Here is a 14,241-nt window from a genome sequence, read left to right as displayed (position 1 = left end):
AGCTGCACCAACCTCTTTTAATGGTAATTTCTCAGAAATTCAACAGAAATTTAGTTCTATTGTGAAAATCTAAATCAAAATTGATACAGGATTCTGAATATCGAGTCTTCGATCACTGTCCTACCTAGACAGCTAGCCCTATCAAGTTGTATAGTGCCAGCTCCTCCATTAACCTGCATTCCTAATTGATAGTGCTAGAGAAGAGTTATTTGAATGGATTACCGTAAAGAGCATCATGGATTAGCTAGTGAGAGACATGGATCTTGAGGGAGTCTTAAATTAGTCACATAAAGTGATTATAAAACATCCATATGGTCGGCAGTGATTGGGCTCCCTCCTTATCAAAAGCAGTTTAACCCTTCTTGTAATTTCCTCAAAGCATTGATATCAGTTTGGCCTGTCAAACCTTACGTTGGCTGTGATGTGCATGGGCAGAGTACACTATGTTGTGATCAATGCCTAGAGGAAAGAAGTGCAACTGACCGTAAACATGGCTTTGGTTTGTCATTGATTACTTAGTTGCCGGGACATCAAGCTGGTAACACATACTGCAGCGAGTATGTGTGAGACCAAAGTCTCTTTAAATCATTATGGTCTTTGAGGAAAGACTGATGCAACGTGCTGTATTCTCTGAATATGACTGAACCATCCATATTTGAAAGATAAAAAGGCTTTTTTTTAGGCCTTTGATAACATTACTGGTGGGAATGACAGTGCTATAGCAGAATAAAATCCCAAACTGCTGCATCCTCTGTGGTGCTGTTGCAATTCTCTATTGGTGCATTTCCCATAAATTAACTCATCTGCTTGCCTTTCCCAGGCTGTCATCAGCCTTAATGTACTGCAGTTTTAGTAATCACTTCACTCACTTGATGATACCTCAGTACATTAATTTGTTGATGAGATATATCTATTAGAAATATTGCTTTAGAATTTGCACCACTGAAATCAAAAATATACATGAGCCAATATCCTGTACACCTTCTACTACTTTTGTATATAGACTTGTGTTAAAAAAAAATTAAAAACAAAAGTAAAATTTCAAAAGGGGTCGTTTCACTTCAAAATGCTTTGCAGCAAATGGGTCAGTTGCACCCGAAAATAATCAAATCCACTAAAAGTGCCTACACCTTCAGAAGAGCAATGTTAAGAGATGTTTTAAGCATCTTCAGCATGCATAGATAATTTGAAAAATGTAGAATGTGAGACTATGATCAGGAAAAATCCTGTAAAGAAGTAGCGGTGGTCTCAAAGGAACCAATATTGGCTGCTAAGCTACTTCTGAGGAGGGGGAACAAGGCCAAGTACACAGACAAGAATTTCACAGTGTGTGCCTGGAAAATAGTCCTATTTATGAGTCCAAGTTTTAGATTTATGGCAGCAACCAAGGGGTGACAAGCAAGAAAGATAATGATAATTCAATGTATCAAACCAACCGGCAACCACGATGGTGAGAATATTTAAGTCTGGGGGTGTTTTTCTCTCTGGAGCAGCACTACAGTGCTTTACTTTCAGGTTAGCATCTGAGTGAAGCATGCATACTGCAGCGTAACTGCATGTTGTCAGATTTTACATAAAAACATGCAGATGTACAATCTCATTGAAGCAAAATGGAAACAAAGGAAATATTTATTCAAACCGCAGGTTTCTCATTCACACTGTCCAAAGACAAGATTATATTAAATTCACCATAAAAGAGCAAAAACAAACTGGAACAAATGCATGATTCCAAAATGTTGACACTCCCGACAAACATACTTACAAGTCAACCATAAAGCCAATCAACACAGTGCTTGTTCTTATATTGTCATTTCCATTATTTTAATTAAACCCTCTATTTTGTTAATAAAGATGTGCACAGGAAACCAGTCTGTGACTCGGCAATGAGAAAAGCAATCATGGAGAAAATGAATAGAATTTAAAACATGGAAGCCCAGTTTTGACAGACAGCTGTCAGCCATTCATTACAGACTCCCTAATGATTTTTTTTCCACACCGCTGATGAAATGCTGCAGCACCTTTCTCTGCATGACAGGGGACTTTTCCCATAATGACACCTCAGTTCTTCCATCTTATTACATGCCACTCATTTAGTGAGTCAACTGAAAACAAAACCCCCTGCCTGTACGGGAAATTTCAGTGATAAAACATACTGTAAGCAAGCCACAGAGAAGCTGTTTTTTGTTAATGAGTACACTGCTTTTGAAAACCAGATTTAAGAGATGTAACTGAGTGGAGAAAGCGGGAATATGATGCTGGTATTTAATTAATGTTTTAAGAAATTTGCAACTATGCTTTATACTCGGCAAGTACTTTTGCTGAACAGGCCAGAGAGGATCTAGCTTTATAAAATTCCTAGAGCATCACTTCTTTTCACATTTTTTAAAAGAGATGGAAATAAATTTGTTTTGTTTCAGCATCCTGTTCGCTCCTTTGTGTTTTACAATTTATTTGAGTCAGTGATTCATTTAATTTTCATTTGGTTTTTATTTACACTTTGACTTGGTGCTTAGGTGTTGATGCCAAAAACTACTTGGTTAGGTTTACAAAAAGGAAAGTGGTTTGGATTAAAATATGCCCCTTTGAAAAGTAATGCTGCATATTGAAAGGAGAACTGACAGACTGTTCTCACAATCAGGTGGATTCTGTAGCATCGCCAAAGTAACCCATAAGTATGATACACCATTGGCTTTGGCAAAACTGCATTTAGCAATGCCCTGGGAAAGAGAACAGGTCACAGGTGGCTCTGGAGCTTCATCTTGCTCTTTTGCCCACATCTAGTGGCTCCCTGTGGTTTTTACAAACAACTAGATATATCTTTATTAATATGAAAATGAACAGTTGTTGTACTTTTAATATTTTATTGGTATTTATCATCACTGTAAGTGGTTCTTAAAAATTTCCAACTGTAGAAAAGTGCAGACTATACACTCAATACATTTGGCTGCTGTCCCCATTAAGTCTGGCTCCTTAGAAGGACTGTTAGCTTTCTAGCCTGACCAGTGTTTTTAGATAGCTCCGTGGATCTGGTGACTTGCTTGTAGTTGTTTTTCACCGTGACAGTGACTGACACAGTGAAACTCAAACTTCAGTTTCTATGACAGATTAATCTGATTTCGATTTTGATATCAACACTGATGGGAGGTTGTTCTCCAGACATGACCCGGTGACCAAAAAGCAGCTCATCAGTGGAAGAATGCTCACTCTCCCAGCTCTTAAAGTGATGCATCAGGTGACCATGAGCACACTTCTTTCTCCTGAGGCATCGCATTGTCAGATTTCTTCCATCCAGTAAAGCGTAATTTCTGACTGACCAAACAAAAAATAAATACATAGCAATGAAGCACTAGTCCTTATGTACTAATAAAGGTTGCAATGTGTGATCTAGACCTTCAGCTTTGCTTTAATGTTACAAGGCTCCTGCCGTACTTGGATCTTGAAAAAAAAGCATATTTATCTGACAGTTTGACAGTTTAAAGTCTATGATCATGACTAAAAGCAATCACTTCAACAGAGCACCATAAAAGCAGAGTGCCTGCATTGGTGAAATGATTAATCACATCACAAAACCATCTGTCTATGTCCACTGTGTAATGTGACTTGTCATGTGACCTTTCGACTCTGCTGAATGATAATTGCCTCTGTCTCTTTCCCTTAGTAGGTTATGACACAGATGACATTTGGTGACTGCACACCTCTGTATAAGTACTTTAAAAGAAGTATGCAAAATACAACACAGATGAGGAGAATCTGCAAGAGAGGCATTTATTTTAATTTGGAACATTTGTATTATCTATAGTGGTGACTGAGGCTGGTGTTAAAAACCTGACTGCAATGGCTCTCTAACTAGACCGAGATCTACCTTAATGCCTATCACACAGGAGGCTCACTCACATTACATCACAACACGCAGTGTTTTTAACCTCTATTTTTTACTTATAACTTAAAATATTTTAACCTCATGAAGAAATAGTTCAAAATATAGCAAAGCAAGTACTCCTCATTATGCATGTGCAAGTTAATTCAAATGGACATCAACAGTAAAAATGCAAATTGTGCGACACTATCATTAGAGCATTTATTTGTTTATCATCCAAAATGTATGTTTGCTCTCTGTGGATTTATCCATTGCATCCTGCATACTAACAGGGATAAAAGTCCTCCCAGCAGTGTAGCTGTCATCTCTTGTTGCAATCTCCTTCCAGTCTGCACCCATGTTTTCTGTGGTGGACCAAAATGCCTTTCACTCCTTTGATAGCAGAGCACAAGCTCAGCATTACATCCTCTGCCCCTTGTTGAGCCTGAGAGAGTTTGTCCTGTCAGAAACAATAACTTTCCTTTCAAGGCAGGGATCGTTTTATTTCTTAGAGTAGCGATCACACAAGGTGGTTGTTTCCATTTGCCACCCTGGTGTTCCTTTTCATTTTTGCACTCATCGCAGATGTTTCAGTGCCTACAAAAGTTACATTTTTCTTGCATCCTTGCTACCACCAATTGATTTTGTTTCTTACCACCTTGTCCATCCGTAATGGACTTTTGTGTTCTGCAGAAAGAAATGATCATGAGAGACTATGTAGTCGTGATTTCAATCATATCAAGTAATAATCACTTTATCTTTCTGACCACTAACTACACAGTTCATTTGCATAACAGATTACAACATGTTCTCAATAAATCTGTTCTTTCTGATGCTCCTACTGGCTGTCACTCAGCACCAGATGCTTAAGTGCAACAGCCATGAAGGGAATATTACATTTGGGCACAGGCCTCAAAGCATCAGCTGAGTGATTGAAAAGTCAAATTTGCTGAAGAAGGTAAATTTGTTATAGTTTCCTGATACCAAAACTAACTTCCCACTATGTAGATTATTGTAGTCAAACTCGTCTTGCATTGTCTTTATGGAGCTAATCTGAAAGTGATAATGTCCTCTTCCTAAATGTGTCAGGTAGCCCACTGGGTCACACAGATATAAACATTCAGCACAGGGAATGACTGCTCTGGTTCACAACTTGTCAATCAGAGCACCAAGGCAGGTTGAGCTGTCACTCAGAAACACGGCGCCGCAGTCCAGTATAATTGAATTAGCTACTGTCTCTTCCTGAAGGTTAATTGGTGGGGAAACCTCTGCTGAGCATGGCAAGGCAATTGACAAAGATAAGAACTGCCGTCTTATCTGTCAGATTTTGTCAGCATATGTGAACTTTATCATTTCTGTAAACGTTAAAACTATAAAGAAGTTAACAAAAAGCAGGTAAATTGAATCCTCATAGATTGTGTCATGCTCAGAACTGCACAGGAGCTCCTACTTTAGTTCAATATGTCATGAGTCAGCAGCTAGAGACATTGCTGACAGATGCTTTGGCTTGGAGGGCAGAATAACGTGGCAAGTTGATGGTCAGTTGATGGCCTGGAAAATTGCATTTAAACCTTTAGGTGTTATTCCAAGTTGTATCTTACTCTCAAACACAGAATTAAATTAAACTCTACTTCTGTCCTGTCCGTTTGATAAATGCTCTCTATAGCCGAGTTGCTTTTCCTCTGTTCAGCATGCGTTCTGTAGAGCTGACCTGTTATGGTTTTATTATAGGATGGAATTTTTTATTCTGCGGCACAGAGATCACAGCACTTCAAGATGCTGAGGATAGTTGGACAGGATACAGTTTCTGCTTTTGTGTTTTCTGCCAACTGTTGTTCTAGGCTGCTTTAATTCTCCTGCAGGGTTTCACTGATGCATCTGTTTCCATCAACGCAGTGTGATTCCACGCCATTCTCCGTGGCTTATCATCTTTATAAGAGGTGTCACCCAAAGTGGAGCTTTTAGTTTGTAATGAGATTTTTTGCTCTCGTCTCAGTTTGAATCGTACTAGGTCATGAGCCTGCTGAAGGACTCTTGATACACTGAAGAACAATAGAGTGAGATATTGGGAATTTACAAGAGATGGCAGGGCAGTAAGTCATTTAAAGTTTTACAAAGTATGACACCTGTGTGGAATACCAAGTAGGAAGAGAGCTGAATGTAACTTTTGAATAGACCAAGAGGCAGTTAAAATTCAGGATGCCTGTGCATGTGTGTATAAGCCCAACCTTTGCACTTGAGGCTTTAATTAACCAAAAAGGATATGTTATTTGACATTTACCACTAATGTATCATCAGCATTAATTGAAATCAACCAATACTTCTGCAATACTAATTATTCCGATGCTAATTTGGAGCTAATTAGCAGGGGCCAGTACTAATTGGCAGCTATAAGATTTTATGTCTGATTTAATTTCAGGAAAACATAAACAATTCTAGGATGCTAAGACAGGAGACATGAATTGTGTTCATTCAGCTTTTTCTGGCTTGTTTTCCTCTTTCTTCTTCTTGATTTTTATTTAAATCTCTTTTTTTTTTTTCATTTTTACATTATTTTTTTCCACTCTCACTATGTGACACTAAGCTTTTTTCTTTTTATTATTATAAGGTTATGACCTTACAATATAAAGTGCCTTGAGGAAACTGTTGTTGTGATTTTGTGCACATAAATAAAACAGAATGTAATTGAACTGAATTTTAAATACCTATTAGAATAAGTCTTAGTTTTTATTGTTGTCATTCTAGCTTAATCAATGGAAGTAATACAATTTTTACTATATTTCAGTTTAAGTTTCAACACATGCATGAGGAGAAACTAAATCTAAAATGTCCACACACTGCATTTAGAAATAATAGTGCAGAACACAATGCAGGATACCGATGATTCTACCCATGGCAACCTTGCTATACCTCAAACAATCTAAACTGAGCACATGCATATATAAATATGTTTTCTGTAAACAGATATCTGCATATAAATATTCAGGATATGTAGGCAAAGACAGCATTTTAATTAAAAGCAGCTTTCTGGTTTCCATTTTTAATCTTATTTCAGTTCAAGTAGTATTGAACAGTGATGTTTGAGCGAAAGAGTAAATGCAGTCTGGAAACCACTGGTGTGACAAAAATGTAGCTTTATATTCATCACTTAAATAATGACTGGCAAAGAGTCAAAGTTCCTACCAAGGTAACAGAATAGTTTTACTGCTGCCTAGCCAGTAGGTTTCCAGATTGATGGGTACATAGATATCAACAAAAATGAAATAATTTCCTATTACAAAAGTCTTGATGAGATTGGTTTACTAGAGAGATTCAAGATAGCAGGTGAGATTTTGACTGTCAGCATTGTCTGACCAACAGATGGCAGCTAACCTTACAGGGTTACTATTGTTGCTTGGCAACATCATTAGTTTCCCCAAGACTTATGTTGTATAAGCCGTGAAAAAGCATTCCAACAATTGCAGTTGTCAAAAATTTTTAATGTCAAAGGACTTCGGTCTCCCCTTCTAGAACTGCCATTCTGATTGGCTAAACTGAAGGTGCATTTGTGATTGTGATCATCAAACTTGTCCCTATTAAATATAAAACATGTATGGTATTGTTAGAGCTATTCAGATGAGTCTGAAACAACACTCCAACGCTGATAATATCCACATGTAATCCCAATACATCTAATGTACACTATGTGATTAAAAAAATCTCAATTAACCAGGGAGGTCAAACAGAAAACACATCTACTCTTCTTAAATTACTTATTTTCGTACTGTATAACTCTTATCAGTACATACTAGTAGTGATACAGATAAATATTGTTTGGCCTTTTTGTGCAAGTAAAAGAAAAATGTAATTGCCAGGCAATGATGTCATAATATATATACAGTGGTCCCTCGCTATAACGCGGTTCACCTTTCGCGGTCTCGCTGTTTCGCAATTTTTTGGGGTGCAATTTTGCATGCTTTTTTTTTTTTTTCTTAAAGCGCATTGTGTCAATGCACTCATAAATCATCGATCACTAGCAGTGTGATTCTGAAGTGCCGTACTGTATGTTTGTAAGTTTTGTCCCCAACAAACACAACAATGTTGACGAAACGTTTTGCAGCCTCAAAGGCAACCGCGGGTGCTTTTGATTCTATAATACTGGACTTGTTTTTCTACAAAGGTTTGAACTCTGAGAGTGTTTAAACAAGAGAGAAAAGTGTGAAAGTGTTTGTGCCTCTCTGAGAAAAGTGTATAAAGAGTGTAGTGAGGGGTTTTACATCCTTAAAACAGGGGTGTCAAACTCCAGGCCTCGAGGGCTGGTGTCCTGCAGGTTTTAGATATCAGCCTGGGTCAACACACCTGAATCACATGATTAGTTCATTACCAGTCCTCTGGAGAACTTCAAGAGATGTTGAGGAGGTAATTTAGCCATTTAAATCAGCTGTGCTGGATCAAGGACACATCTAAAACCTGCAGGACACCAGCTTTCGAGGCCTGGAGTTCGACACTTGTGCCTTAAAACATCTATAATAATTGTAAAAATTAAAGTTGGCTACTTCGTGGATTTCACATATCACGGGTTATTTTTAGAACGTAAACCCCCGCGATAAATGAGGGACCACTGTAGATATATATTATCTATCTATTGATAGATTCCTGCATTTAATATAAGTGACTGAGATGAGGTTACAGAGGTCATTGCAATGCAACCATTGCAATGGGTACACTGGAGCCTTTAGATGTACCTTGGTAGTTTGGTTGCTAAACTCCTGATGATCTTTTATTATCTTGGTCCAGCTACAGTGCTGTATCAGTTCAGTTTGCTTATCAAACATGGAATTTTTTCACATTATCTTTTTTTTTTTTTTACCACCAAAGGAGATCATATGGAACTTTTAACAGTATTCAACAAAGGCAGAAATATCAGCTCTTTTTTCCAGGCAATAATCTCAAAGTAATCAATGTATGAGTTAAATATCCTCTCATATAACCTAAAATATATATGCTCTCACTGCGTCTAAGCAATTCAAAAGGCCAGTAAAATGTAATGGTTCCCTTCCCCAAGAGAAGTAGTTCCATTTTAATTCAATTGATTTTGCACTTGTGGTTTCCCGTTGCCACGTTTTTCAGTCCCACCAAGATGGTCCCTGCATTTTGAATAACATCAAATAAAAGGCAATCATTGGTATGGATGAGGAGGGCCCTCCGAGACTGGGGCACCTTCACCATGACAAAGACCAAATAGGAAAGAAAAGGCGAAACAAGAACAAGTGGGGCCCACAAACTCTAAAACCAGATAATTTGATAGCATACTTTTGTAGAAACCTGGACAATGAAAAGAAAAATGTTTGTTTAGCATGCAGAGGGAAATTGTTTGGACAGACACAGCGGCAAACAGAAGGGGACTGACAGACAGAGATAGCCAGAGTGGGTGGTGAGGTGTTTGTGGGTTTGTATACAATAAAATGTTTGTGGGGAGAGTGGTGAACTATTTTCAAGAATTGTTTTGTCCATGTGACTTTCAGACGCTTTCGTCAAAGTTTGCCTTGAAGCACTGACTCTTGTGGAAGAGAAGCACTGCTTAGACTCTATGTTAGAGATGACAACTCTCACACAGTCTAAAGAGTCCAGCTAGAGTGCCATTGCAGCTCCAGCTACTTCAATCCTCTCAACATTTTACCTGTTGCGGCATCTACCTGGATAACTTTACAGACACATTCCTTTTCTTAGATTTAGTTGTTTTATAGGCCACCAAAAATCACAGGCTAGGTCCCCATCTGTCTATATGTACAGCAGCTTTTGTATTGTCATATTTTGTAACCTTTTTCATGAAAAAGGAGCCAACATTTACAGAGTAGAAGTGAGGATGCAGTGAGCAACTGGAACAGAAATTTACAAAGCTGTGTTTGAATCATTCTTCAAAAGCAGGGTTTCAATAGGTTATCCACAGAAGAGGAAAAGAAAAAGAAAAGCTTTCATTACCCAGTGCATAAAGCCTAAATGGAAAAGAGACTGTGGAATGGCTGCCTGTGTCTGATAGGGGAATATACTCAGCTCTGATGCCTTGGGTGTTCTGGCCTGCTGCACTCAGGGCTAGCACTGGACCATACAGATTGCTGCCATTATGGAAAGTGGGTCTGTGGTGGGAAATAGACCTAAGCACTCACAAAGCAACGTACACTGCTGTAGGCCTATTTGGAGATCTGAATATACAGTATGGAGTGATTTGCATGAAACTAAAGCTCAAAAAATTAATTTTAATGTAGCTTGCTTTGTTTATCCCTTAACAACTTGACACCTCAGGCTTTGATTTTATTGCCATATGTTTTGGATACATTGGGATACAAATAAGTAAAATATTATGCAATATTTAAATGCAAAATCCATGTTTTATTAACTAAAAGTTGCAGTATTAACTATCTGTATAAGGCCATGGTTGTGTTTACCCTTACAAGGGGAACAAGCATGGCTCTAATTTGTGCACTGGTTTCAGTGGAGAGGCAGTGACTCATTTGGAGGCTCGTCTAATTGAGTCATGGCGGATAAACAAAACACAAGTAATGCATTCTAAAGGAAACTTAAAGCTAAACTTCAATTTAGAGTCTAAAATAATCTAACACCAATGCCATGCTGTGAGCCAGTTTAGGTCAAGCTTGGTCTAATTCTCAGGGTATCAAATATCACAATTTTTGACAAAGCCATTGGCATCTCTGAGATATATACAACATGCCCTTCGGCGCTGGTTTCTTGACACCCTGGGCAGAGAAAGCAAAGACCCAAAAAGTCCCCATGAGGTGGCAGGTATGATAACGTTGGCATAAAATCACACAGATGTCAACTAGGTGACAGAAGCTTATGCCCTGTGTGGGAGGGCTTGTTTTTATGCCTTGTTTTTCTTTCTTTCTTTCTTTTTAATATACACTTTCTTTTTTACCCACTCTTTGGTTAGGTTGATGCATGAAAAAACTTGGCCATTTTTAGGAAAAGGCCATGAAGTAGGAGAAAATTACCAATGGCTGCACTGTTAACCAAGCATGCTAGAAAATCCTACCAAATAATACCCAATGCATTCACCTAGCAGTCCTGACCAAGAGTCTGTATGTCACAAGTGGGTTCCTATCAGATGAGCTCCATGTCTGCCATAGTGGATCGAGAAATAAAAATCAGCCTTTCCTTAGAAAATCACCAGATATTCTGCAGAGCTGTATTTTTCATATTCATTTCATGGAACATTTGATTTGGAACCTCTTTCCTCCCAGGGGTTTTCAGAGTGTTCTTTTCTTCAATGCTCCTCTGCCACTGCTCTTTTGTCATCATGAAGGTGGTTTTGTAATGGCAGCCTTTGGCATTCTGTTCCAGTGTCCTCCACCACAGCATTTATTTCTGCTCTTTATCTGCACTTGAATAGCTGAGTAGTGCTTTTACTTGATTATCTTAGCCTCATTGCAGATAATTGCTTAGTACTGTGTGAACCAAGGAGAACTGTAATTGAAAACTGTTTCTCTGCACCTAAATTGCCCTTCATTTGTGTTGCAAAACGATGTCTTTTGTTGCATTTTTGAATAAAATTTGGGCCATTTGCTTTTAAGTGATTATAAGGACAGATTTGCGGACATAACTTGAAAGATCAATAAATAGAACTCAATTGTGAAACAGCATAAAATCCTCAAACTGCCTGACACTAAACAAAATATTATGAGAGGTAATTCAAAGCCCTGTTTCCATATATACAGTAAACATCTTGCTGTGCTCTGCATCTACACATTTGGTCGAGCGATAATGTCGTGGAAATGCTGAACTGACAATGAAAACATACTAGCTTTGTACCTGGCGATTTTATCAGCTATAAAAGGAAAAACAGGCTAATGTGTATATTTAAAATTACATATAATCTCATCCTCTAGGCCACAGATATCAAAGCCATTTTATTGTCTGGGCAACATGCTGCCCACTTTGATCGTAAGTCGGCCACTGTAAAGTTTAACCACACTTTTATTTCCTTGGATATATTAATATAACATAAAATAAAAATAAACACAGTTCCAACATTATGTTCCAGTTTTTTAATAAATTTGCTAAATTACATTTATAAAATTAGTTAGGCCAAATGGGTTGTAATTATAATGCACGAACCTTTTGTTAATTCACAGAAAACTGTTTTTTGGGACCTGTTTTGAAAAAAAAAATCTATATTAGATAATGAAAAAAACAACATTTGCTTCTTTCATTTAATTGTTTATGAATTACTTAATTACTTTGGTGTAGTATGAATGGTCATGGAGGAGGCCTGTAGAAAATGTATTCCCCCATTCACATTTTCCAAACTTGTCCAGTGGCCGGATTGGAATCCATGCCAAGCTGATTCTAGTCCCCAGGCCTTATGTTTGACACCTCCGTTCTAGACCAACTTAAATCAGTTTTAAATATACAAAGCCCTGGGTAACAGTACTAATGTCCAATGTCAGTTTATCAGTATGCTGTGTATTTTCAATTTTTGAAATAATTCAGAGCTGGACATGAAAACATGCAGAAAAATCATTCTGTAATATATGAGCTTCAGTTGTGGAATTTCAACCATGGGCACTGTACAGTACTACACTCACCAGAACAAGAAGGTTTTGGCCAGGTCTGATTACATCTGTGTGTTCTCCTGGTAGTCCAGCTTCCACCCACAGACATCCATGTTAGGTTAATAGGTGATTCTAACTTGGCTATAGCTGTGGATGTGAGAGTGTGTGCTTGTCTTGTCTTCCTGTGATGGACAGGCAACCTGTCCAGAGTGTGCCTTTCCACTCACTCAAAGTCAGCTGGGATAGGCCGCAGCCCCTGTACAATTCTAAGTTTGATAAGCGTAAAGAAAATGGATGGATGAATGACGTTTCTTAACCTTAACCAGACCCAAGACAACACATCTTTCTCTATCACCATGTTACATAACCCTACCACACAGTCCTCAGGAAAAATGAATCTCCATCACCCACTCCAACTTACTTACATACTTACATACAGTAAAATCCCAGCTTTTCCTTCCCTTGAAAGACTAAACAAAAAAAAATATACTAAACATAATTTGGCAACACTTACATTCACACAAATTAATTCAAAAAGCAAATTAGCATCAAGTAAAAGTCATTACAGGCAGACAGTTATTCAATTGAGACATGAGGATGTACGCTAACTGAATGGTAAGCCATCATTTACACTCCTGCCATTATTATGACCATTAAAGTATTTGCCTCACAACAAATGGTTATTGATGCTCATCCTATTAAAAGACAAAAAGGCAACAGATTAAGGATTACTATTTAATGTAGACAGGAGCACCATCGGGGAGGGCAGGAGGAGCACAGGCCACCCGGCCGGACATTTCCAAAACTGGAAATTATGTTTTTTGGTGTGCCCCCCAAGACTTTTAGTCGCCCTCATCTTTTTTAAAGAAAAAATTCTGGAGGCACCCCTGAGTGTAGAGTGTATGATAAGCAAAACTACAAATAGTGTGACTGTAATGTGATAAACCTACACAAAAGTCAAATTACAGCATGAATGGTCTTTAAATCCACAGTGGCCTGTGTGGTTTCAAGTTGAAGTATATTCTTTCTGCCATAAACTGTCACATCTACTTGAGTGTGGTGTGTAGAGCCATGTCCTCTAACACACAAAAGCACATTCTCACTCCAGGTGACCCCTAATTCCCCACAATAAGCCCACTTGAGAAGATTTTTGTAGTTTATATTTTGGTTGTAGTATCTGCATAATTAAAGTCCAGTTAGTTTTCTCACAATATAATTCGTGTTAACTACGCTATACAATAAAATGATATTGAAGTTCGGCGTAAATAATTAGAAAGGCTACTACATAATTAACTGTGTTCAAATTAATATAGAAATTGCCCATTATAGGTTCGACTGATTAAAATGCATAAACAGTTGGCTTTAACAAGTAGACAGATGAAATCCTTTCTCTCACATTAGAACAGTTAATAAATTTGGTTTCCACAAAAACATCATTTAGACAGCAATTAGGTACAAATATGGCCACACTGCAAGTTAAAATTGATCCAGGAAATTGTTTTAATGACATGCTATTATAGGTGATTGAGGTTTTCCCCACCACTGTATACCTGCGCGGCAGACATTTTTTTTTATTTCTTTGTTAGCAGTAGGAAATCGACCCTTGAGCAATTAAACACTGTAATGGAGTCTGTAATACTGAGTTGTGATGTAACAGAATATGACTGTGCTCTGGAATGGAACTGAATGTATTACTACAATTTATTGCAAAGCTATGGAATTTTCAAAGAGAAAATAATACACTCAGTATTTAATTATTTTTATTATTTTATCATTGAAAAGTTGTGTATATAAGCTATAAAACCCTCTTGGTATGTTTACCATATGTCGGGGTTT

The 14,241-nt window shown here is 37.8% G+C and overlaps 1 protein-coding gene across 1 annotated transcript in view; it reads left to right on the top strand.

Annotated features, from left to right (window-relative positions):
* Positions 1-14,241, top strand: part of elfn1a (extracellular leucine-rich repeat and fibronectin type III domain containing 1a) — a 76,827-nt gene that overhangs the window by 55,442 nt on the left and 7,144 nt on the right. The gene's annotated exons all lie outside the window — the stretch shown is intronic.

Source organism: Simochromis diagramma, unplaced genomic scaffold, assembly GCF_900408965.1.
Source record: "Simochromis diagramma unplaced genomic scaffold, fSimDia1.1 OVJJ01000321.1, whole genome shotgun sequence".
NCBI lineage: Eukaryota > Metazoa > Chordata > Actinopteri > Cichliformes > Cichlidae > Simochromis > Simochromis diagramma.
Note: the sequence above shows the minus strand (reverse complement) of the source record. Positions and strands in the feature narration are given on the sequence as shown.